Raw genomic sequence first — 27,283 nt, forward strand, 5'->3', positions numbered from 1 at the left:
GAACTGGACACTTAAAGGAAATCATTTTCCATGCACTTAACACTTCTACAGGTCCTCTGCGCTTAAAAAGTGGGCTCCATGTGATTCAGCTCAAAGCACTGAAATTAGTATAAAATCAGAAGAAAGTTCCAGTAATTGGTGCAAAAACTATTTTTGTTTAAGTTTTTTTTTTTCTTTTAGGGTTTCTGTAACAATAATGGGGAAATAGCTATTTATTTGAGAAATGGCATGCTTTGCATTTTTGTTTTAAAATGAAGCATTTTGGATGCTGAATTCACTCAGGGTTATAATCACCTGCAATTGTTCTTTTGAAAAGGTTATAACAATAAGATTTAAAGGAATATAATTTACCTACATGAGAAATTATATTCTGTGAAGCAAGATTTGACCATAAATCAGCTCATATGAATGACTGAACTTAGAGTCATGGAATAATATTCTTCTCTGCTCTGTGATGCATGAATTTAATTTTGCAGAGTGATATGGATCACTGAAAATGACCATTTCCAGGGTTATGGAAGAGCTTGTCACCGGTTAGAAACCATTGAGTGCAGCTGAATTTATGTACAAAAAAGCTGAGAATCAGTTTAAAGATCTGAAGTTTTAGCTTTTGAGAAAAAAAAAAAGAAGTGTGAATGGTTCACTAGTTACAAAAATAGACTGAGTGTTACAACAGCAAGAGCTTGTAGACGTTACTTGTGTAATAAAAATATGGGTGGTAGCAAATTATATTGCTGTGAAGAGCAGATGAGGAGAGACGCCTACTGAAACCTGATGCTGCCTTTGAACTTTAAAATTTTAACTTAATAAGCTCTGCAGTGGCGCTGCTTAGCAAAGAGCTGTCACGAAGGGCAGATTTGTTTCACAGCAGAGTTGCTTTATTAAATCCCTCAACATTTCCAGAAAGTCCTGATTCAGACACAGAAGGAGGAGTTACACTGAACTTGACTGCTGACCTGACAGTGAGAATGGAGCTATTGTATCCAGGACTGAATATGCATATCTGTGCTTCTCCCCGAGCTTCACAGGGCAGTTACCCTCAGAGAGAGAAGAACCCTTTAGAGAGCTGAAAGCTGCCACTGCCAGACACTGAAACCCCAAAACAGACCCTAAACTCCGTAGGTTTCATAGCCATTAAGAGGCTAAAATACAACTTCTCCCTTTTTTCCTCCATTTGCTGTAGGGTAATCAGTGGACTGCAAGCCATGTGCAGCAGCGTGGCCCATGGCATCTCCTTTGTGCTGTTCGGCAAACTGCAAGCTAGATGTGCTCAATTAATAGCAAAGATTGTCAGGGAAGCAGAGCTGGAAATGCATATTTGGTACTGCATGAATCGAGCCTGCTTGTTTGAATAAAACACTAACTACCTCACTGACTCTTTTGCATTAAGCCTCCTCTTTATACTGTGCTTTACTTGGTGGGGAGGAGTTAGTACAGTTCAGCACAAAATGTGATACAAACTAATGCTTGGGAAGTAAAAAATTCTAATGGCACATAATGTGTTGTCCATTGCATGGCTTTCTCTATTACTGCTGAACTTTCAGGATAAAGAAAATACCATCTGTAATCATTGGTTGCACAAATAAAACACACAGAAAGGAAATTCATTCCCTCATCTTGAACCTCAGAAAAAGGCAGAGTTTGTTTCTGCTCTGCGTGCAGTACTAGGAATATCAGCATCCACCTAAATCATACTTTTCTCCCCAGATTTTAACTGAAGCTCTGTGATGCAGAGAGGTCTGCTTATAATTTGATCTAGTAATGATGGCAAGAAAAGGTATTTTAGATGTCTTCTTCTCTGCCATCCTTGAGATATAGAGACTCTCTCGTCTAGTAAATTTTTTAATCCTTTTTCAATCTTCATCTGCGATTTTCTTCTGTCTTCATCCTGATGGAAGCTGTGGCACAGTTAGACATTTTCTTATTAAGGCTGCACTGGGGCAGAGCTCTCAGTTCAGTCCTACAGATCCTTTTACAAGTGATACCAGCAGCAGTAAGCCATCTAAGAAAAGACATGTAGAAAATACACTGAAAGACTTAAAGAATATGCTTCCTGTTGTGAGATCTGTAAGGAGTCAATAGAAAGAATTTTATGTTTCATTCGTTTTATGCAAAATTAATTATTCTACAATTTAGTGCTCTGTTGTTCCTTTTAACAATTAAATTAACAGAATTTTTGTCACAGGAGAAATAGATTTCTCTTGTCACCTATTAATAAGATAGAAAAGATCGTTTGAATATCCTGTTGTTAGAGAAATACTTTGTTTTGCACCACAGTGACAAAACTGAAATCATTCTACAAGATAGAACTTCAGGATGTCTTAACTAGGACCGTTGCAAGAAGCAATGCCAACACAATGAGACACTGACCCTTATATCTTGTCACTAGTGGTGAAAAGCTCCTCTCCCTAGAATGAAAGCTCAAAGTAACATCATGATGGAAGATGGTTTTGTGGGCTTTGGGATGTATGGTTCTCAAAAGAAAGAACAGGGAGGAGGATGGGATTAGAAGAGGTGACATTATTGGGTAAATAGAAGAAAGTAAGATGGAATAAGATATTTATTTCCTATTCATAACATCTGATGAGAAAAATAAGGCAAAGATTTACTATCTATTGTATATGACTACTGGGGGGGACTAATAGCAGCTTTCTAAGGCCCTTGTGAAGGTTATCAAGAAGACCCATCCCTTCTGCATCCCTAGAAGTGTTCAAGGCCAAGATGGATGGGACCCTGAGCAACCTGGTCTAGTGGAAGTTTCCCTGCCCGTGGTGGGGGGACTGGGACTAGATGATTTTTAAGGTCTCTTCCAATCCAAACCATTCTGTGATTCAGTGACTCTAAAACAGGGTCAGGCTCTCCCAAGCTATGTATGGCAAGTGGAGGAGATTCAACAATGTATGTTGAAAAAGAGACAAGTTCAGACTGTCTGTAAGGCAGAGTCTTTTCAACATGAGGACAGTCAGCAGTAGAACAGCTTTCCCACATATGCTGTGCAGTTTCCATTCTTGAGGGTTTTCAAGACCTGGCTGGATAAACATCAGAGCAACATGGTGTGATTACACAGTTAAACTTGCTTTGAGCAGGAGATTGGACTAAAAACTGTCTGATGTTCCTTCCAACATGAATTATTTAATGACCCTGTGAGCCTATGATTTTTTGTGGACACAGGTCTTTTTCCACACATATAAATGAACTTTTCATTAATCGCTAGAATTGACTCAGAATTAATTACTATTCATTATAAACATCTCTTTGACTGTGGACTACTGACTTTCCATAATTACTGCTGTATTTATCTTTCAGATTAGTGATATTTTATTGCATTTACATATAGACTCAATGCCTCCAAGAAGAACTGTAAGGCTATTTAGAGAACTCAGGAGAACATGTTTCACTTTCCTAGTTTAGATAGCAGAAAAGGCCCAAATAGTTTACCAAGAATAAGGACATTTACTTTTTTTTTAAGTACTTTTAACATCATCTAGCAGGAGGATAGTATATGAGCTTTAATTATTCTAATTCTAATAAGAGTAAAAAGAATAATGCACTTTTGGGAAGTAAAGAAAGAATTATCTTAATGTTCCTAGCACTTCTATTGCTATGTTGTTTGTATTACACACTAGACAAATGATAGACTAAGCTTGGAATGTCTAGATTGTAGAGGACTTAAATTGTTTTCATGTTGGCACCATCTCAAATGGAATCTTTAGCAGTGCTGATACACTTAAATTTTCTTTGAATTTTTGCCTAAAAGAGAGAAGTACTCCTTTTTAAAGGGGTAGTGTTCTTGATTTTTCAGATTTTAGGTGAAAAAAATAATTATTGGAATGTGTTCTGGTTTTTTTTGTCAGATGACATGTAAGACAATTTTAAACTTATTACCCTTCCTTGTTCTCAAATAAAACAAAAAAAAAAGAGAGAGGCCAATATTCTACTGCCTTGCATGCAGTATATGTCCTCTACAGTTTGTGAAGCATGGATAAAGAGAAAAAAGACCCCCGAAGGAAAAACTCATTAGATGTACCCTCAATGATTTTTACATAATCTGATATTTGTTTTGACACAGAAAACAACAGATAAATCTTAGTGACTTTAATAAAAGCTATAGCATGGGCTTTATTTGCTGTAGCAGAAGAGGCAAACAACTGTAGGAGAATCCAGTTTTAAATTCCCTAAATTTGCTGAGCACTAAGCAGGTGCACACTCCAAGAGTAACCTGCCTGTCTCTCTCCACGCTGCCCTGGAGGCTGTCACATTTACTCATGTCTTCCTGTAGAGTTGACAGGGTGAGCATATCATATATAGTTCAGTCAAAATGAGGTGACCCAGGAGAGACCTACTACTTAAGCTGTTTAATCTAAACTGTCTCATTTTGACTGTATGAGCAAACGAACCCAGCAAATCTTTGGGGACAATAAACACAATAACCTGGGAGTAGTGATGTGGTGGTACCAACACAGTGAACTGAGTAGGTGACATCCATTCACAACTTAATGCTTCTAATAAGGAGGACCTGGATCCTGCAAATCCTTTCCATATAGTCTATGCAAGACAGATCTAATTTAATTTGCTATATTCTTTTCACAGTGGTGCTACATCCATAAAGTGTGTGCTGAAAACAATATTTAAAGCTGCAAAGTTAAGATTTCAAGAATTAAGAAATATCAGAATCAAGATTCAAATATACCTTTCTCATAGCCCAGTTGGGTACCTACCCTCTTTTCTGACTGAAAAGCAGAGGCTTTGTGTGTTGGTTTATAAACTATGGGCATTCATATATATGGATTTTGCAAAAGTGCATGCATTGGGACAAAAATTGAGATAATATGCGCAATTCAAACCTTGGTTTTTCTTATTACAAAAGCAAAGAAACTAATTTAGCAACCCAACTATTACTTCAACACACTTGTGTAATTTCCTGTGGCAACTGCTTATGACTTCATATATCTTCAAATTGGAGTACTGGCCTTTTAACTTACTAAGAAAGATTTCGGTCAAATTGAAGTTCACTGACTGCCATGTAGCAATCTGGTAAAATTAGATGGCAAAAATTTCCATTTCCATCAGCTATGTCCTCCTGTCCCTTGACAGAGCCTGCTGTACTCAAGGAAGGTTCTACTGGTTATCTCATGAAACATAGTCCAAACACTGTGTTGGTCATAAGTAGCGTGCATGAAGGTAAATAAAGAAGGGTCCTAGGCCACCTGAAAACTTCAATGGCTCAAGAGTTGCTTCAGAAACTGTTCTCTTGTTATATGTACATTTAACCCTGATACAAGGACAAGAAAAGTGATTGAGGACCAGTTTAGTTGTCTAATTTGAATTTATTCTGGGTATAACTGAGTCCTACAGGTCAGCAGAGGAAGATTACTTTCTTAGAGTGGAACAGCTATCATGTTCACTGAGGAGTAGCTGTAGGGTTGTGGTTCAGCCTACCATCTATGCTGCTACAGAAAGCTTCATTTGTTGTTGTTGCTCTGAAAGGAGCTACATAGGCCTGGCTGTTAAGAGTATTCAGATTCTCTGATTTTGATCCAGGCTGAGAGCTCTTGAAGAACACAAGTTAAAAAAAAAAAAGAATAATTTACTTTTATAAGTGTTCTGCACTTGTAGGGTATTATACACAGAACATTTCTATAAACAGAGTTGTACCCAAGCTGAACTCCTTTAATCTTATCAAAAATTAAAAAAAAAAAGAAAAAGAAGTTTTTATAGTGATAGAATATACTGAAGATACAAGGGTTTCTGTAAACTGTCTTCTATAACAAACGCAAACAAATAAGTGACACATATCCACCAAAACCAGAAGACAGCTCTCCAAAAAATGTCCTTTCAATTAAATTCACATATGATATGATAACACATATACATAGCACTTCAACTTGGTGTTTGCTGTAGATACTGTGTTAGCTTATCAAGCTTTCAAGTCAGCATGCTTAGATGTGATCAGTGTTGAGAACCTCTGCTCCTCCTCTTTTCTCCATAAGTTCTATGTGAGTTTGGGGAAAAATGAAGGATTTTCAACACAGAAAATAACAGAGCAGAAGCAGGGCTGTGGCATGGGATAATCATGACTTCACAGGACACAGCTTGGGTTACTACTTGCTTTCCATGTTTGAGCGAAAGTATGTGAATTATGCCAGATAAACATTTTACCTCGGTAGAAACGCTGAAGAAAATGTTTCATGGACTATTTAAAAAAAAAAAAAAATCTGACTCAAATAGATTCCTGATCATCTATCTATAGCTCTGAACGATGGAAGTTATCCATCTTGAATTCTCATGATTCCTGCAGTATTGGTTCCCTCATTTGCATAAAATGAATAGAATAAATTGTTACGAATCCAAAAATATACGGTTGCCAGGATACCTCTTGCTAGATGCAAATGAAAATGGGTTTGTACCGACCAGCTTAAAATAGTTTGGTACTTAGATATTTTCTTATTAACATTAATAATGATAAGTGAAACATTACATATCCAGTGAGCTATTGAAATTATTGATATTTGGTTTGCAAAAGGAATATTATTTCAAGCAAATCTGAACTAGTTGTACAATGTACTTCTGCTAAAATACACTGCAGTTTAATTGTACAAGCAGCATGCAGAATGAAGAAATATTCCATGTTTGCTCCTTGATAAACTTTTGAATTTAAAAGGCAAGTTTCCTGTTAATGGTTCTAATGATTTTCAGTGCTACAGCATTAGCAGCAAGTTAATGTATAGAAACATTATTATTGTGCTTTGTCCATGTATATGTGGCTAAGGTAGGTATAGTTGAGAACCATACCCAAAGAAGTCCCACGATCTAACCACACTTCTGTACAATGACACAGACAATGTCCCATTATTTAAGGTATATTATTCTGACTTGCTAAAAATAAAAAATATAATTTATTTTTTTAAGCAGTATATTTTATATATCTCAATTTTTTTAACTGGATGCATACATATCAATATCTTAAAAAGCCTATACCAGAAGCTTAATCATATCACTTTTCTGAGTAAAGTTGTTTAATTTACATTGAATGACTAATTAAGATAACTAAGGCACAAAATAATTAAATTTTTATCGTGTGCCATTCAAAGTGTGTACAAGTATTTAAAAGTGGATTATACATCCTATATATTGACTTCTAAACAGGTAGATAAACACAGATCAGATTTCCAGCTGTATTCATATGAGACTCCAGTACTTTTTGTGAGTGATGTAGCTGCTCTAATCTGCCATGGCTGCTCCCTTGTCAGCAAAGGGCTGGCTGCCCATGCTTCTGCCAATGTCATGGATCAGTTGACACAAGAGATAAACTACGGGTTTACTATGATAAAGGTTCAATGTTCTCTGAGAAAGAAAGCTCTTCAAGCTGAAGATACCTAAAACAATTGAGATGTAGGAATTTTCTCTGTTCCCTTACTAATGGTTGGTTCTTTGAGAGGAGAGAAAAATATTGATGAAGCCACAGTAGCACTGTTCTTTCACAGGAAACAATTTCAAACACAATTCAGAGTTGTAAAATGATAGATTAACTCCCTCCTCTCTTCTTTTGGTTTGTGATGTCTCAGAAGTTGCTGGCTTCACTCCTAATTTCCAGTGCTATAACCGAGAAAGAAAACTATGTTCCTAAATTATAAAATAACATTGTGGTTCCTCTTCAGAAGTTACAAAGAGCTACAATTCCAAACAATGTCAGTGGTATTCTGACTTATGCAAGAGATAAAAGGATTGTACTTAATATTTAGATAATTTACTTCATAGAATATATTATTATTATTATTATTCTTTTTAATGGTCTTGGTACTAATTTTCATGTCAGTGTGCACAGAGCTAAAATGAGCATTAAGGAAGACATCTTTATTCCACAAATCAACTCCTACATGCAATACTTGAGAAAACTGCTAGATAACTGCATTAGTTCTGCTTAGCAAGTTAAACATCAAGAGCTGAAAACTCATGTGCCCATCTGTTCTGAGACCGCTGTTTGAATCCAGACGACTGTTGGCACAATTCTGCATAAAGCCAAGTTTCAAGACCTGCAAGGCATCATACTCTACAAAAGACTAAACAACACTGTTCCAGGTAGATAAAATTCAAGTATTTGCCAACATTGTGGATGACTTCATGAATCATTCCTTTTTAAAATAAATATAACTATGTCACCATTCAGATTCCAGGAGATGTTATAAGGACAGCACCTAAAAAAATCAGGAGATTGCTGCTAGGCTGCTATGAGCCATGGCAACTGGCTGTGTATACACTGTCATAACTGTGAAATAAAATGTGTTAATGCCCCTGAGATTTGAGATTGCAAATCGATTTGGATGGAATTTAGTGTGAGATTCAGATTCCTAAACTTTAGATGTCTGTATGCATGTGTCTTTAGCTAAATATCTTAAATATCCACTGTGGTGAAGGCAGATAGGCAGTGGACATTCTGAGCTACATCTATAGGTCACAGGAGATCCAGGGCTTCTGGAAGACCAGTAGAGAACAAAGCAAGATACCAAGGGCATCTTAAGAATCTCTGAATGATTCTGGTTAACCTGCCCATGGATCAGGACCTGGGTAGCTCTAAGTTGTGATAACACAGACTCTTACTGGCTGGTCCATTGCATTACTCACCTGAGAACTGGTTGTAGGCACCTGCTTCTTGTGATGTGTGAGACAACCTTATGAAAACACCACACCTGGATTCTAGTACTGCCTGTAATGGGAGATTAGACACCTAATTAATGTCTAAGAAATGGAGCTGTCTGTATACCCAAATTTAGAGGCACAATTCAGCTGTGTAAATACAAGAACATCCTTTTACCTGAGAAAGTTTAGGGTGCTTGAGGTACTGGAATGGGGCTGGTAGAGATAAGATAGAAATTTAGGTATCTAATATCTCTTCAAATCAAAAACTAGGCACTATGTGAGATCCCTCACAGAGTCGAAGTGATCAGAATTTACTTCATTGAGGAATCTGATCTCTACCGATGTGCTTACAAACTGAATTTGTCTCGCACCAGCACTGGGATAACAGTTTCACACAGACAGTTGTGGCTTGGCTGATACACCAGTAGCTGGTTAAATAATAGTTTTCTGATCTCTAATGTCATTGTCCAAAGCTGAGAATCTGAAATCTATCACTCGCCTGCCATTTCCCCTACAGGCTGTTCAACTGCAGTCTTATGGCGGTATATTTACGCTACAGCTATGTTCTGATGTTCTACGGTTCATTTCATCAATATACAGCAGTCCCTTTGTTTTGGCAGAGCTTAAAAGCTGGACTTTTCTAACTCCTAAATATTACCTATATGCAGAATAAAAATATTCTTCTGGCTGTCCTTGATGCATTCAGTGCAAGCAACCTGAGAGCATGCACTTACAGAGTCAGAATATTTCCAAATGATGTGACAGCTGCCTCTTCTTTTGTAAAACCATCCGGTTAAGACACATCCATTATACAGCAGTCAGAATGCATACTCCAGAAAAATAATTAAAAGAGGACATTAAGCTGCTAGCTGGGAACCTGAGGTTCAGTTCTCTCTCCTGGTTCAAGTTTTCCATGTGACTGTTCTTCCCGCTTGAAAGTGGAGCAATGCTATTTACTTCTTTTAAAGGGTACTTTGAGACTTGTGGGTAAAAAATGCAAGCCAGCAGCCTAGTGTTCTACTAAGCTGGGTGCTGTAAGAGTAGCTATATTAGATATGTGCTACAGCAACAGACACACAGCCTTTTAATAGACTAAGTATGTCACTTGAATTATTTTCTAACTAGAAAATTTGGAATTTTCAGACCAAAGAAGAACAATTCAAGGACATCTGGATACAGCCTGGGTAAAGGCGAGAAGTTAAAGCATGGAAGTGATGCTGCTCTGGAATGCTTGCTCAGAGGGAGTGACAGGAGAGAGGGTCAAGTCGGCAGCAGGCCCTACGTGCTCACAGCTCCACCAAACCACTCAGCTTCATAATGCTCCAAAACTTGCCTTATTCATGAGAATCACACCTTTTGGGGCACACAGCTCTATTCAACACATCTGCCCCAGGCAGGACGCAGCTGTGAACTCTCAGGTTCACTGGCACAGAGCTGTGATGGCTTTTGTGGTCAGCATCACAGCTTCTCACATTTAAAGACCTCAGCAAGCAAAACTCTGGTATGAACAAATAAGTAGGTATTTCTGTGCTGTACTTCCAGTATTGTCACTTGTAGACTCTTGTTTTTCTCTTTCTTGCTTTCTTTCTGTTGTTCTGCAAATGATTCACAGACTGGCTTTTGGGGAAGGGGGAAATCAAGCGCTGCACAGCCATTCTAGCGACTTTAACCTCATTTAACCCTCAGCACAGCAAGAGGAAGTACAAAGTATTTTCACGAGCTGTGAATGGGCTCAGATCTCTCTTTTTTTTTTTTTTTTTTTTTTTTTTTTACGTCTTGAGGAAGCGCTGCCTTCTGCAAAGCTAGAAATTTATAAAAAAATCCCCAAAAAACCAAACGTATCTGCAGTCCCGAACTCCAGCATTTACACACGCACGCCCCGTCCCGTCCCGCCTGCCCTCCACCCCAAAACAGAGCCCACGGGCTGGGAGGAGAGGAGGGGGGACGGGGAGAGTTTGGGTCAGCGCCGATGTCCCCGGGGGGGTGACAGCCTCTTGCTGCCCTGCCCTTATTCCCAAGCGGACACCCCAGACCCCCGAACTGCGGAGCCAGGGGAATTCCACGGACGGTCTGTGCGGGGGTGAGCGACCCATCCCCCAACCCCATCCCCATCCACCTCCCCTCGGAGGGCGCCTCGCCCCCCCAGCCCTGGGCGGCGGGAGGCGGGTCCGGGGGAGCCGCGCCCGGGGCGGCCGCCGGCGGGAGCCGCACGCAGCCACCGCGGGGCGGGGCGGCTCTGCCACAGCGTCGCGCTGGGCCGGGCGGGCTGGGCCGCGCCGCAGCGCCGGCGGCTGACTAGGAGGAGCAGCGGGGGATGGACGAGGGTCCCTGCAGCGGCCAGCAGCGACGGGCGGCTCAGGTAAGGGCGGAGAGGCACCGGGGGCCGCCATCCCCCCCGGGAACTGCCCGGGGGCGGGCGGGCTGAGCCGCCTCTGCCGCTCCTTCGCTCGGCGCCCCCGCATCACCCCGCGGCGGCGGGGCGGGGACGGCGCGCTGCAGCCCCGGGGTTCCTGCGCTCCCCGAGCCCCCCGAACCCTCGCAGCCGCCTTTGTGCCCGCTGCCCGGCCCCGAGTCACCCTCCCCGCGGTGCCCCTCGCACCGCACCGCGGGGGCGGCGCCGGGGGACACGGGGGGGACACGGGGGGACACGGGGGGGACACGGCCAACTGTTGCCTGGGAAGCGCCGTCCCCGGAGCGCTGCCAGCGCCCGCGGCACCGCGGCGGTGAGTGCCGGGGGGGGCTGCATTCGCTCCCAGCCGCGGCCGGAGAGGCATCGGGTGCGGTGCGAGCCCCAGTGGAGGTTCCCCGCTTGGCCTCGCCCCAGCCTGGGGAGACGCTTCCCCAGCCACTGGCCCTCCTGGGTGGAAGTGTCCGGGTTGTCGCTGCCGGGGGGTGGTGCCGGAGTCGCCGCGGCCGCGGGGACGAGCAGCTCCCGTGCGGGGACCCGGCCCGGGGCAGTCCGGCCGGGCTCCAGCGCTGGCCCGGGGTCTTGGTCACACAGCGCGCCGCTGTTCGTGGCTGGAGTGAGTACTGGGGGGAGAAAGGGAGATTAAGCTTCCAACTTTGATTATACCGAAAACTTTCTGCTCCAGCTGCTGGTAGTTGCTGGATGGGGGGGTGGCATAAGCTTGGTGTTTCCAGAGGGATGTACCTAGACGACAGATGAAAAACAGGCTCTGTAATGCTGTCTGCCTCTCTTTGGAATCGCTGTCCATGTTGAGAGGTGTTACAGTGAACAGATACCACGCTTGCATCCATTCTTCCTATTATTACTTTTTCCCCTAATTTGATTTCGAGACCGTTTAGCTTTAATTTTATTTATGTGGGGTTTATTGTGCTATGGTCTTGATAATACATGACGCCACTGTGTAAAATCGAATGCTCCATAATTCGCTGGCAACACAGCGAGGCTCTTAATTGCACAGGCTTTCAGTGGTGTTGCTAATAACTTGCCGAGGGTGCTGATGTGCGTTGGTTTCCAGCCTGTTCCTGGTGGACTCTGGTTGTCGTACAGCCCATCTTTGTGCTCTCTGATTTTGTTTACCATTTCTAAAGGCAGTTTATATGTGTATGGGGAAGGGGTAAGGTAAGGGGGACAGAGGTGTGTTTCCTTTGCTTCTTCTGTTTTGACCATCTGCAAGGTCAGAAAAAAATGAAAACAACTTTGGCAGTGAACTCTTAGGTGGGGAGATCTGGCATGAAATACTGTCGTGACATGAGGTTCCCTTGTGGGCAAAGATTTTCACGTGCTCAGCACAGCTCTACAAAAATACCCCAACTCCTATTACACAGGGAAGAACTGAGCTGATACTTCCCTTTTCACTGTTATGGTAACTTTTGTGTTTTTATAACGGATTAGGAAGACTGATACACCAGCAATGTACTTTTTAAAAGTGGTATAAAAAAATCAACCTTGTAACTTCTCATGTTTAAATATCTTTTCTACTCTCCTGTTCTACCCCCACTCTCCCACCTCACTAGGCCCAAATTATAAACTAATGATAAACCCCTACTACTTCCTAGGGTAGACTTAAAAAAAAAAAGTTTTAATGAAATGAAATTACAGATCATGGGAATATCATGAAGGGTCTGACTTAGGTTCATAAAAAGCGTAAGGTAGCAACTAAGAATAAAATTCTTCAGCTTGAACAACTGTAGTATAGTTTATCTGGTCTTTAAAATTTCGGTCTATGTAAACTACAGCAAACATAAGCAAGGCTTTCTGGGTTACTGGTTTACAAGGTTACAAGGTTTTCTGAATTCTGGTTTCTCAAAGACTGTGCAATGTTTTATTGTATTGTGCTCTGTACTTTTTCAGTACCTTTCTGTGTTGTTTTTGCAGTGATGCATTTTTTGTTGTGAACTTCTGTTCTTTATTAAAAACAGAAAATGAACAAAAACCAAGTGATTAAAAAGACAATGTATGCCAGTAATTAGAGTAAAAAAAAAACCTTGATTAAGTCAAAAAGGAAAACTGATGACCATCTTGGATACTACTGCATAGTTACTGTCAGCGGATGTCATTTTGCCATAATAGTGAGTCTATTAGAGAATTTTACAGTGCTGAGAAGATAATTCATTGTTAGTGTGCTTAGCTTGTCCTCATGACATCATTTTTGACACTGTTTTGTCAGGCTGAAATGTTTTGGCCTCAGCAGTATGGTAGCCTCACAAAGACATTGAGGATTTGCATGTGCAGTATGTTGCAGATTTGCACGTTATGTGTTATACAAAATGAGAGCTTAAAATGTCTGTCAGTAATATAAAATGTTATTTAGATGAATAACCATTCCTGTACTTTGACAGAAGTAATATTTTATAGATGTACAGATACTACAGGTAAGACCTCTTTAGTCAATCGTATTTCTATCTACTTCCAAATACCCTCCTAATTAGAGTTTTTAGAGAAACTGTAAAATATTTTTGTAGAGTCACTGGCATTCTTTAGCACTAGGTGCACACTACATGCAGCAGCACATGAACTTGATAATTCAATTCAGATTTTATACAAACCAGAAAAATGCTATTCTATATCCAAAACCTGTATACGATCCAGACATCATTAGGTCTGTTAAATCCCTGGAGACAAACTGACTGTCAATGTGACCTATAACATCAATGTACAGAGGCATATGCATGCCAGCAACGTATGTTGATTTGAAGGAGCTGAAAGCTTTTAGTGTTTCCCTTGTACTGAATTCAGAATGTATTTGGATCCATTTCAATATTACCAATCATTCTTTTAGCAGTGCTTTCTACTCATGTTATCTAGGAATGCAAAACAGTAACACTAAATCAGAGAAAACAGTTTGAGAGGCATGAATTAAAATACTTAATATATGGGGCAGCTTGAGAGCTACAAAAATGCAGTCATAAATTTTAATTTTGTTGTTTAAATTAAAATTGTAATAGAAGCTGCTATGCACTGCTGGGAATGATGATGAGAGCAACATCAGTGATGTGAGATGTACAGATCTGAATTCTTGTGAAGTACCAAGAATTTGCCATTCTTCTGCTTTCACAAAATTCCAATTCCCGCTTCCAATTAAAATGAAAGGTGTGTCTTATCTTTACTTACTGCTTATAGAAGTTCTTGGTTTAAACTGGTAGCAGTAGTGGATTCTACAGAAAAACTAACAGTAATAGATATAGGACAAATACCTTTTAGGACACATGTGACCCAGTACAGCACAGGTGCTTGAAAGATTTTTATTTAGTATTGTGGATTTAAAATGTTTAGAAATAATGCCAACCATGAGATTTAGTTAAACATCAGTCAGCCTTATCTTTACTCAAGAACAGTTACTTTTGCATGCTAACAGCTGAAATACTCTTGTCTAATTTATGAACTTCTCAATAGATTACAAAACCAGTGCTCTCTGGGACTTCTGTTTGCCTTTTTTTTTTCTTTATCCATAACAACAGTACTTCTGTAGCACTGTTCATAGTGGACAGGTTGACTTTTAACATCATGGTTTGGATAACTGGCAGTGCAAAAGGTGAAGCTAATGCGTAAGTCCCAGGCTTATTTTTGAGTAAATCTGTGTAAGGAACTTATGACATTTGTAACATGTGAAAAGTTAATTTTGAAGGTTCCAGTAGCCTGGTGGAACCTTCCAGTGGTGTTATGTGTCTCTCTGTGTGCTGGTCTGGTTTGGTTCAAGACTTAATAAATATAATTCACAAGCATGTGTCCCTCAGGCATGTTGAAGAGCATCGATATGGCGTGGGAGTTGTCATGTCTAGAATGTGGCATGGAGCATACTGGGATCTTGAGTTTGATCCTATTTGTCTGTGGTGAGCTCTGGATGACAGAGTGCGAGTTTTCACAATTTAATAACACTGGAGGTGGTTGGGTGTTTTTAAGGGGATGTGTAGACTTACACTGACTGTACTCTCCTGTATCTCTCTGATACACATAGGTTTAACTTAAAATTTAAATAGTTGTTAGAAGCTTTTTTATATATAATTTATGGGATTTGGGCAGAGGGGGAATCCTTTTCCCTGCTGTATTACTGCCTGAATTCATAAATTATTTGAGTGGCCTATTTTACAATTAGATGCCTCAAAGCTAAGGTTGATGGTCTTAAAGCCCCTGTCTGAAAGCACCTTTTCCACATTTTTTACTGTGAAGAAAATGAGATGCACAGAGCTTCATTTCTGCATCCATCCAGAGCTATTACCAGAGACTGTTCTGGAGAGTGGCATCTCTCTCCTGCCTCACTGCATTTGGCATCCAGAGATGGAAATGTTTCCTCAGGATTTGAAAAGCCTGTTTTGCTAAGAAATAAATGCATTCTACCTCAAACCTGAGGTAGAAGCATTTGCAGTGATGTTAATCTCTCTTTGTTTGATGTTGCATTAGTTGCATCCTGTACTCATTAAATATGATGCTTGATTCTCTGTCCTCTTTTCAGCTTTAAGTACCTTTAGCTAACATCACCTTCTTCCCAAGAGAGTGCAACAAGCAGCGTGTCATAAGGTGTCCTTTATTTCACCTGCAACTGTGTTACTTTGAAAAACACTCCAAACAATAATTAGGCCAGAGGGAGAGTGACTCCTGCCCTGTGATTAAGGCATTCAGGTGAGGGAAATCTGGTTTCTATAGGTGTTTCATTGTTTCATCCAGTGAATATTTTTCCATTTCATGGCTTCAGCAGGAATAATCTTAGGACTGTGGTTTAGGGCACTACCCTGGTGTGCAGAAATGTGGTTGGGAGCCAGTCTCTCAACCTGAAAAGAGCCTACCACCCACTTTTACTTCCTCTGTGGTTGCTTTCCTGATGCTTTTAAATTGCTCGATGGTGCTTGGGGGCATGCTCCTGCTCTCTCATCTGAAACTTCAAAATTGCATGACTCCTTTCCTCAGGAGCTTGTGAAAAGAATAACTTTGTATCTTGATACTGGGGAGGCCTGAGGGTTTTACAACCCTTTTTAATAACATAGGTACCTCTCGAGCTTCCAGGAATAGGAGACATCAGTTTAAGGTACAGCCTTCAGAACTTTGTTACTAGATGGTTTTCTGCTTACTATCCCAGTTATCTTACTTTCCCTTACCCAAATTTGTTGTAGCCATGCTCAAAATTCTCCTGTTGAGTCCAATTTGTGCTTCTAGACTCATATGGACTAATAAATCTAAGAGTATAAATTTGGGGGGTGGAGTTGGAGGCCAGAATTTGGCAAGACTGAGGACCCCAGGAGAAAGTCTTTAGTTTGAGTTTAGAAAACAATTTGAGTCCAGTTTAATTCAGTTGTCCAGTGTAGGTGCCTTGTCCTTGATGAGATGCTGTACGACATCCATCACATCTTGGTGCAGGTGTGAGGCTGCCAGGAGACCCATGTTTTGCATGGATCCATGTCCTGTAGCACCTGCCAGTAAGGTGGGATATTTTAAAACAGCTGAATACTATTCGCTTCTGCAACTGAACTGAGCTCAGTAATGTCCTAAGACTATTGTTGCCTAAGCTGAATGTAGTTAGACTAAGAAGTGGGAGGAAGGGCTTGTTTTCTTGTTTTTCAAAGATAACCTGCTTTCTGTTTTATTTTCTTTATTGCGAGTGTATTTAATACCTAACTTGATCATTATAATTTTCATTTTGCAGCTACCCCAGATTAAATCTGGAAGGTTAGCTTGAGTTAATGGCTTTCTGGGAAGAGGGGGAGAAAGTTCATCTTCTGGTTTCTCTCATGCATGTTAATAATGGTGTGGAGCTGTGGGGCAAAAATTCATTACTGTTGTTAGCTGGTGTGGAAATGCTGAGTGATGGTGCCACTTACAGAGCAGAATTGGTTTTGGAGAAGAAGGAAAATTCTCTCTGATAACTGATCTGTATGATCCTATCTCCAGTAAATTGATTCTAGAATTGTGTTTAAATAGCTTTCATGGGAGATGTACAGTGGTATTTATTTAGTAGAGGTGATCTGCTGGTCCTGATTTTTTGGAGGGGATTCCTATAATGCTGTGGAAACTGAGGAGGGAAGCAATGGCAGGGGAAAATTCTGTAATAGTATTTCTCAAGAGATGCTCAGACCTGTTTAGATTTGAGAAGGCTATTAAGGCTGTTAAATTTGTTACATTTGTTTCCAGGAATAGTCTAATTTTGTCTCAGTTATACTTTCTCCCACCCACACATATATGGTCTGACTCCATGTACTGTATAGCTCTGCAATTGCACAGTGCTCTGCTTCAAGGATCATCTGTAGGCAGTTGGTGACTCCTTCAGATAAAGATTTCATGATGGACCTTGGCATCTTTAGAAGATTCTGGAAATAAGTCTGTAATCCTCTCCCTAATCCTTGATGGTGGCAGAGGAATTTGAATCTGCTAATTCTCTGTTTTTCCTATGTTTTTATTATTAAAGCATAAAAGCCCTGTAGGGCTGGAGCACTTTCCTCACCCTCTCACAAGGCTGTGCTTCAGCAGGGCTCTGTAATACCAATTACTGTGGGGGCAGTTTGCCATTCCAGATGAGATCATGATGGGGATGCTGGAAAACGAATCTTTCTCAAAATGTGTTTTATGCTCTGAATACTTGAGAGATTCTGTTATAGTGTGATATTTAGGTCTATGGGGTTTATATTTTTAATTAGTGAAAAGATTAAAAAATCCACTTAAAATTTGCTGTCAACATCTCTTGTATTCAACAGGAAAACAGAAAATAATTCCTGATCTTGAGATATTTTGGGATTGTGTTGCCTGTAGAAGTGATTGGTATTTCTGCAACTAGATAACAGTGCTACTTTTGTTTATTTTATTTTTTTCCCAAAAGACCAGGGGAGAGCACATGTGTTAGAGGCCTTAGATGTATAGATAATATATATCTATTTTTTTGTCCATTTTTATACCGTGAGACACAAAATGATTGGGCTCCAACTGCTTATGCCTTTGTTTTACTGAGGTTTTGATTCATTAAGACACAGACAGTATCATGTTGTCCTTTACTGAACTAAAAGTAAAACTGCCAAAAAAAAAAATCCCCTTTTGTTCTGCTGCTGAGGAACACTGTGGGCTGCCAAATCCTGACAGTCTGAGTCACCACAATTGTAATAAAGTGTTTGTACTTTGGCAGTTACTGTTATTCAATGTCTTCTAATTTATAAGGCAAAGGGACACCTACAGGTTAAAATACTATTTTTTAAAGAAACAGTCCATGTTTATAATGAAATAACATTTGTCAATAGAGAATTAAATACATTCTTGAAACACTTCAAAGCTTCCAAGGAATAAATGATTAATCTTTAACAGTACGGAATATATACATTATACATATATTTTTAACAAAAATTCCATGTTCTGTGTAAGAGTAGTGCTGGACTTCAAAAAATGATGAGATTATTTTACTCTGCTGTTTTGGCCATCTGATCTGACCTGATAATGATCTGATAACCAGGGAGACTGTTTCCTTCCTTAAAAAAAAAAAAAATGTTTTAAGGACAGGGCCTCTGACCCTGGAAATGCTTATCTGCATTTTAACTTAAATGCGTGGGCCATGACCCAGCAAGCATAGCTCATGTAATTGAATTCAGTTGTTTTCATCATCACTCCCAAATAAAGTAGTCAAGTTGTAATAAGTTGTAATAGTCAAATTAAGTTGTAATAATCAGATAACACTAGGAATGACTGCACATAAACAGCTGAGGGAAAGCAAGGTGGCTCTGAGTGGAGGATGGGTACCTGTAGGACTGACAGGTATGTTCCCAGACTCCACAGCAGGTGTCCCACGGGTGGCCATGTGTACACGATGGTGATCTGGCTGATGGATCCTGTTGCCTGTGCTTGGGCAGGAGAGGGGAGTTCTTACAAATTCTTGATCCCATCACCTACACATGGAGAGGAGGTGGGTTTCTTTACAGTTTCTCAGTACGGTAGATGTTTACGGATGGGAGTCCTCATGTTGTCTGGTATTGGTTATTGGGGCAGAAACAATGATTTCTTTCTTTCTATTGATAAAATAACAACAAGGCTTTTATTCCTTTTTTTTTGCCTGATACATAGGGAATTTTGTGTATCATTTACCTTTCCCTAAAACTGAGCTAATGAGATTTCCACTGTTCTCTCTCTCTCAAAAAAAAAAAAAAAAGCCAAATTTGCTGAGTTGGATCATGAATAACTTTCCCTGAATCTGTCTTGTAGAGCAGCTGAAGAGAAGGACCGAGCTGGGTGTGGGCGGTGGGCACTGGGGAGGTGTGGGACACGTGGAAATTCATGCAGCAGAAAGCACTATAATTTTAATTGCTGCTCAGTGTCACACTATCACTACAGCTGTTTCCCAAAGAAGCACTTTGCCTGCTTTGACAGGACATGCACACAAAGGGAGGAGATGGTAGATAAGCAAATGCAAATATATTATATACCTTCTATCCTTTGGTTTTTAATACATTCTGTAGTAACGAGTTCAGCGTGAAACACTCAGTGACATGTAATTATATATGCATTAAGTGGCAGTTGATTCACAGTGTCCCTCTCTCAGGGTGTATATCCATAATGCACCGAGGTAGGGATGAGTGAGGAGTAGAACAGCTCTGAGCTGCTTGATTCATGTGGCACTGCAGTCCTGCTCGGCTGCTGACTTCCTTTCTCCTTTTTTTTTGCCCATAAAAGGAGAAAAGTGCTGCCATATGACTTGCTCTAGAGAGAATCACAAGACGAGGTGGCGGGGGGGGGGAAGTTATTCAGGTAGCTTTGTTTCTTGTACATGGTACAAGACATTCTGCTTTCCGTGTTTTAATGTGGTATTGCTAGCAAAGCATGTGGTAGTATTTCCTTCAGTTGACATTGAAGTAAAACATTTCATTCTTTTAATAACTTCTCTTTTTTTTTTTTTTTTTTATTTTGTTTTCTGCACGGATGAAAGATTCTAAAGGGAAGCTGGATATAAATGTGTTTGGAAAGGAGATAGCCCCAGTTCCTAGGGATTAGGCTATCCTCCAAACCTGCAGACACTTTCCTGCTGGTTGTTAAGGAATGACTGTATGTGGTATTCTCCCATCTTGTGCCAGTGACTGTAGGTAGACATGCCTGAATTCATTGCTTAATTTTGGACCGTTAAAAAGCTTCATCTCCAGCTTTTCCAGCAAACAGACTAATTGGGTGATTCTCTGAAGACTTGCTCAGAGACCAATATCTGAATAACTCTGTGTCTTTACGAGAAGTCCATGAGCCTGCTTACTCTGCAGTCTCACAGTGACTCTTGGTGTACAGTAGGGCAAGAGTTGCCTGACTTCCTTTGGTATATTCTGAGGAAAAGCACAGCCTTGCCACTAATGAGGGTCACATTTTCTCCATAGAGCAAAGGCAATTAACAGCTCTAAATGAGCTTCTAGCATGGGTGGTGTGTGATGGGCTCCTGGTTCTGCCAGCACCAGGATGGTCAGCTCCAACCATGCTGCCAGCTGATGTCCTGCGTGTGTGTTCAAAGCCATCTCTGAGTCGATGATTCACAGTATTGATCAGCTTGGGTTTAGTCAGCCTTGTATGTTCCCTTTATTTACTGATGCTGTGAAACGATTTGACATGGGGGCACGTAAATCAGCTGTCTCTCTTCTTGCTCAGCCCAACACAAGATGTTTTAGAAACCACAGCAGAATGGATGTGTCTGTGTAAACCAGACTTTTTTCTTTGACAGCTGTGAAAAGTGGAGATCTTTGACCCAAACATTTACTTTCATATGAAATGAAGCAGTTTGTCAAGGAGCCCAAAGGGAGCTGGAGAAAATTAAGATCTTAATGAGCAGTCCCTTTTCTGGCATCACCCTTTTCTGGCATCACCCTTTTCTAGTGTCGCTGTAGGTATCCTGGGAACAAAAGAAAAGAATCATACTAATTCTGGATCTAAAGTAATTTTTTAATTTTTCTTTTTAGCTGTTGCTTTGTGGTTTTTTTTCACATCAGAACTAGGATGTAGGCCAAGATCTGTGAAAAACAGATGTCTGTCTCATGCCTCCAGTGTTATCATCACTAGGATTTAATAAATTTGTTGATTCACATATGTGGGTGGGCTTTTGGTTGTTTTTCTTGAAAGATCTGATGGTTTTTTGGTTAATTGGAGTGATGGTCTTTAGTTGGGTGTTGACATCACTGTTGAGATAAATTTGTCATTTTTCATCTCTTTGGAAGACTGAAATTGTACCTGTAGTTCAAGGCACTATGATTAAAGTATTCCTGGGTAAATCAGGCTATGGGAGTTCATCATATGGGACTATTAGGTTGAGGCAGGTGGTTATTAGATGGATGATTAAGTGAACTCACTGGACCAGATTGGCAGCCAGTACTCCAATGGTTATAAATGGGTGGTCAAGGTTTGACAGAGTAATAAGCAGTTTTGTCAATACTGTGGTGAATTGACCCTGTCGGGGTGGTAGGTGCCCACTGAAGCTGCTCTATCACTGACCTACTCAGCTTGACAGGGGAGAAAAAACATAATGAAAGGCTTGTGAGTCGAGATAAGGGCAGGGAGAGATCGCTCACCAGTGACTGTCATGGGCAAAACAGATTCCGCTTGGGGAAATTAGTTTGACTTAATCAAATCAGAGTAGGATAATTAATAATAAACTCAAATCCTAAAACACCTTTCTCCCATCCCTCCCTTCTTCCTGAGCTCCACTTCATTCCCAAATTCTCTGTCTCTTTCCCTCAAGCTACACAAGGGGGATGGAGAATGGGGGTTGCAGTCAGTTCAGCACACCTCTGCCACTCCATCCTCCTCACACTCTTTCCCCCTCTTCCAGCATGGGGTCCCTCCCACAGGAAACAGTCCTTCATGAACTTTTCTAATGTGAATTCTTCCCACAGGCTGCAGTTCTTCACAAAGTGCTCCAATGTGATCCCTCCCTCAGGATGCAGTCCTTCAGGAGCAGGCTGCTCCAGTGTGGGTCCCCTGTGAGGGGACCTGCCAGCAAACCTGCTCCAGCATGAGCTCCTCTCTCCATGGGTCCACAGGTCCTACCAGGGGCCTCCTCCAGCATAGGCTTCCCATGGGGTCAAAATCCTTTGAGCATCCATCCACCTCCTCTGGAGTGGAGTCCTTCTCAGGCTGCAGGTGCATCTCTGCTCCCTCGTGGATGTCCATGGCTGCAGGGACACAGCTGCACCACGGACTACAGGGGAATCTCAGCACCTCTTGCCCCTCCTTCTGCACTGACCTTGGGATCTGCAAGGTTGTTGCTCTCATACTCTCACTCCTATCTCTAGCTGCTGTTCTGCCGCAGTTTTTTTCCACCTTTGTAACTGTTATCCCAGAAGTACTGCACCATCGCTGATGGGCTCGGCCTTGGCCAGTAGTGGGTTGTGTCATCCTGTCCTGTTTCCCCTCCACCTCACTCCTGCTACCAAAACCTTGCCACGGAAATCCAATACACAATACCCTTACACTTTTAAGACAAGAAGGTAAGCTGAATTGAGACTTAAGAACCATCATCTTTAGGTCAGCAGCTGTAAAAGGGGTGTATGTTTTTGTACTGTCCGGATGACTTTTTGGTACCCCATGACACTGCACAATCACATCTATACAAAGTTTTACACACAGTAATTTTTGCCAAGTATAATATTTACATTCAGATTTGCATCATGGTAGTTTTCTTTCCTTTGGAAAAATTTTTTGTGCCTCTCTTGTGTTTACAAGAACTTCTTGCTTATGTTCTTTTTTGTGCAAAATAAGGGTAAATGTTTCTGATTCAGGTTTGCATTAAATTTTTTAAGTTGGGATTTCTGACTTAGAAGAGAGAAACAATTTGTGAAGACATATATAACTTTGTGAATTATTGAAAAAAACACAGATTTGTCCCAAAAATGCTGATCTTGATACGGTGAATTTCTTCCTTGTTCATCACACTGATGTGGGTGGGGTTTGGAGAAGCAGAGTTTCAGCTGCTCTGCATTGGGATGCTGCTGGTAGAGCTATGCCCACTCTATACCAGCTGACAGTCAGGGCCAATGTTCTGCTGGCAGCAGTCCAGGCTTGCCGAAATTAAGAAGTCAGATGCTCATGTTTAGTCTGCCTGAACACATTAAAAAACTGCAAAAACCTAGAGTGTAAATTTTCACGTGTGCTGCATATAATACATGCAGAAACACAAATGCCCAACTGTTACATGTTTATATTGTTCTGTTCCCTTGGTTTGAAAGCAACAACCACCTAGGTGAGGATGTGATATTAAAGCTAGAAGCTATAAAGCCTGGAAAAGGTGACCTGTTAATTCTGAAATGCACGTGTCTGCTTATGGAATTAACTTCTAAAAATGATATTCTCCAGAAGCAGCTGGGTACTGTATTTGTGATGCGTGTTCATAGTAGGAACTAAATAAGGAGTGAATATGGCATGCAACTCTACTGTTACATTTTTAGTACTGCTCATGACACGGTTTTGTGCTGTGCCAACTAACACTCTCACAGATAATGCCCAAGCATAGTTCTGGGGTTAGGAGAGAGATGGACCATTTCCAAAAGGCTGTTTGGATCTGGCCAGGCTGTTTTGGAGGAACAGGATTTTAGTTGTCCAGCTACAAGCTGTACCATGTTTGTTGGTTCCAAGCCCAGAGCGTGGCTGTGTGCCTTAGTCTGTTTTATTTTCTGACATACATGTGGCCAAAGATCCTGCTTTCCAGGAAGCTGGGATTCAGATGCTTCTTTGGGAAGGCAATGGCAGCATTGTCTTTGAAAGGTAGGAGAAAAAAATCTTTCAAACCTGGAAGTGAGAGGCTGTGTCTGGAAAGCAGGAAAAATAATCCAGAGCAACTTAACATCGTAGAATAATTGAGTTTCACAATTTTTTTGGTAAGACAAACCCCAGGGAATATGCAGGTATAATCAGCAACTTTGAAAACAATTGCTTAAAAAAATATATGTATTTTTTAAGAATTATGGCCTGGAATTTTAAATCAAAATTAATAAATTCAGTGTAAGCAGATGGCATGTACAGTGTCCTCAACCAAAGGATGTATATCTTGGCAGTAGAGTAAAATTTATCCCTGACCTAAGCTTTGCCTTCTGTTAGCTAAAGGAGCAGCAGCAACCTACTAGTGCAAACCTGAGTTGGCATGATCTTTAGGTTTTCCCTGGGGAATCCCTGTCTTAAGCAAATGTCTCAGCCCTTTTTTACTAATTGGCTGTTTGCCTTTGTCAAGGAGATGCAAGCCTAACCTTATATTTAGCAAAAACTGAAGGGTGTGAAGTTTTGTGTGTGGGTGGTTTTTTTTTCTTTAAGCAGTGTTAAAGGTATTAGAGTCCTAATGACTTAACAGTGTCTGGTCCAACAGACAACTCAAGGGTTGACTCTAGTCTGTGGAGCACAACCATCTGTCTCACCACCTTCCTTCTGTAGTACTTGAGGAATAGCTGTTGGGATGGCGTAGGCGTCCTGGTGAACTTGCCATATATTCCTCCACCTGGAAGTGGTCCAGTGGTCAGGAACTAAGCTTCCAGTCCCGGCATAGACAGTGACAGGCTAAGTGCCATTCCTGCGCTGGGAATTCCTGCTATCTGGTGCAGTTTGTGGTATGAGGATTGTGTGGGGAGAGAATCAAAGCTCAGGTCAGGATGCTTTAAGGATGAGCTGCCCTGAATTACCTGCATTACCATCAACATCATTTGCATCTTTCTGCATAATATTTATATAGTAAAGCTTGGTAATAAAGGTTTTAATGAGTCTGTGCTTTTTCAGTATATACATTGATAAGTGTGTTTAGCTGCTACTCCTTTTTTATTTTTTGTATCTTAAATCAGAATATAATTCTTTGCTTGATTTTGGAACTTGTACTTTCTAGTTCTTGGGTAAAGGACTTCAAAAACATGAAATAATATTGTGGTTGCATAGTTAGGATTGAGAGTCTGGCCTCTGACACACACTTCATCTTATTTAACTCTTCTGTTTTGCCTTTGAACTACAACATTACGTAGTCCATTCTGTAATGCGGCTTCACTTAACTCTTCATTTGCAAATAGAATTAATTTAGCATCTTTGCTATTTATGCTTCATTGAATACTGATCGTACAGCCTTAATTATTTCTTACACAGCAGGAAACTTTCAAAATAGCAGCTGTGTTTTTCCTTAAGTCAAATTGGTTGTGAACTACGACTGCTCAAATCCCTGGGTGGATAATAAGCTTTACTCCCAGCAGGTCCCCCAGACTACTATGCTGAGGGAACCAAACTGATTCCTGTGTTTTATTGTATAAATGCATTTTAACTAGGGATAAATTGACTTACTGGATGTTACCAAAACATGAAAAGAGAATTTTTTCTTCCATGTTAATATGTGATGGTTTGCCTCCTTGTTGATATCCTTCCCTTAAGGCAGCATTAAGGTTTTGCTAAGGTTCCCAGAGTGTCTTATTTATTTCTGTCCATTTTTATCTTGCTGATGTTAAGGAATGATTCCTTTCCTTTCTTTCTAACTTGCAAATTCTCTCCAGGAGAAGAGCGCTTGCTCATAAATTTGTTTCTTTACCCTTGCAACAATGTTGCAAGAAGTGTCTTTATATTTATTTTATAAACACATTAAAGTGTTCTTCCTCTTCATTCTCCTCAGCTTTCCTATGGAAAATTCTGATATCAATCTTGGGCTCTTTATCTCCACTTCTAAAGGAATATTCCTTTTTAAATACCTGAAACTGGAAACTTGAAACTTTGCAGAGTGGTTTATCCTCTTTCCCCTCCCATGGCACTTGCTCTCCCACTCAACCACATCTCTCTCAATCCAAATGCGTTACCTCAATGAACTGGCCTTGCAGCCCATTCCACACAGTTGTTGTTTGTGAACAAGAAGTGCTTCCTGGCATCACCTGGTCTTTTTTTAATGCCCATTTCATACTGGTTTATCACAATAACTCTGTGAATTGGACTGACATTGTTCTTAGATCCCATTTGATCTTTGTGTTAGTTTGATTTTGTTTTATACTGAAATTTGGATATCTGTGATAAATTCCTTAAAAGGTTTAAAAGCAAGCTTCCAGAATGGAATGTGTATTTTGTTAAAAATCTAATTTAGTCCTAGCTTCTACTTAAGTTGTGCTGAGGGATAGCCGTTCTGTGTAAGTTGCAAAGTTTTTGTAATTTTATGATACAGCTAAACAGGAGATACTCCTTGATAGTTGCTGGTTTTTTGTTTCCAAAATTTAGTTTTTCTATATAAATTTAGTTAGTGCTGGAGTTCCTAAGTCTTTCAGACCATCACTGTTGTTGGGTCAAGAGGGAAGTGGACATGTTTTCATATATCTTGAACCAGTAAATGCTGTAAAAATCAATGATATTTAGAGCTGGTTTTTGCAACCCAGTCATGCCGGAGGGTCAGAAGTTGTCTCTTACTACATAACTCCTCTGCAGGAAAAGGGGTATTTCTGCGTTCTGTGAGGTACTGCCAGCACTTTCCCTGTCCTGAGGTGTTCCTGCTTTGCCTGTTCTCTGATGCTTCTTTCCCATCTTCTTTCCCATGTAAGATGCATCACTCTTCAGGGTGAACTTGGTGTCCTAAACAGTTCAGTCTGTACTGAGAGACTGACTGACCTTTTACTCTGGGAGTAATACGCAGTAGAAGATACCTTGCAGGAATACTCTTTGTTTTTGAAAAAAAGGCAAATTACTCAGTATTTAAGGCATTTAAGTAACTTTTCTGATTTTTATTTAGTAATTGAAACAGTTTCATTAATAACAGTCCTTTTAAACAACTTTTAAAATCCACAGGTTGCAGCCTCTGTCTAAATATCAGGAAGGCTCTGGGTCATCTTCAACAAGGTAAGAGTCAACTCTGGTACTTTCAGTCTTGCACAGAACAGCTGTCTAGCAGATTTGAATGTCGTCAATGATAAATGAACACTCAGCCACCCTTGAATGCCATTCTATTATGTAGTTTTACTGTTGCACCTAACTGGTGCTTTAAAAATGCTATCTGGACATAATATTCTCGCCTTGGGGTTTTTATTTGTTTGCCTTTCTTATTATGGAATAACAACTGAGAATTCTTCTTCCCATGTACTTTTTTCATTTACTCCACTGTTTGTTTTGAGTCGTTTCACTGTTATTGTTCTGGTCTGTGTAAACCCTTGGGACAGAATTGGCTTAGGCAGAGAGCAGAGTTTGTTCTCTCATCCCTTTTGAAGTCATGATTGTGTGATTTTTACAGGGCTTCTACTGCCATTTTTTCCCCCAAATCTT

The 27,283-nt window shown here is 40.5% G+C and overlaps 2 protein-coding genes across 10 annotated transcripts in view; both read left to right on the forward strand.

The window, feature by feature from the left end:
• LOC127466875 (uncharacterized) overlaps window positions 1-27,283 on the forward strand; it is a 242,078-nt gene that overhangs the window by 62,604 nt on the left and 152,191 nt on the right. The window lies entirely within an intron of this gene.
• The window catches only part of CYRIA (CYFIP related Rac1 interactor A), a 53,690-nt gene continuing 37,288 nt past the window's right edge, over window positions 10,882-27,283 (forward strand). For 6 of the 9 annotated variants that reach the window (XM_051778361.1, XM_051778360.1, XM_051778356.1 and 3 more), the window contains exons 1-2: window positions 10,884-10,996; window positions 26,813-26,863. The gene's annotated coding sequence lies outside the window, so the exon portion shown is untranslated. Of the gene's footprint in view, window positions 10,997-11,340; window positions 11,361-11,582; window positions 11,661-26,812; window positions 26,864-27,283 lie in introns of those variants that run through there. The other 3 variants (XM_051778358.1, XM_051778357.1, XM_051778367.1) reach the window with 3 other exon arrangements.

This window comes from Manacus candei, unplaced genomic scaffold (assembly GCF_025592945.1).
Source record: "Manacus candei isolate 608988 ecotype Guabito, Panama unplaced genomic scaffold, ASM2559294v1 h1tg000011l, whole genome shotgun sequence".
Lineage (NCBI taxonomy): Eukaryota > Metazoa > Chordata > Aves > Passeriformes > Pipridae > Manacus > Manacus candei.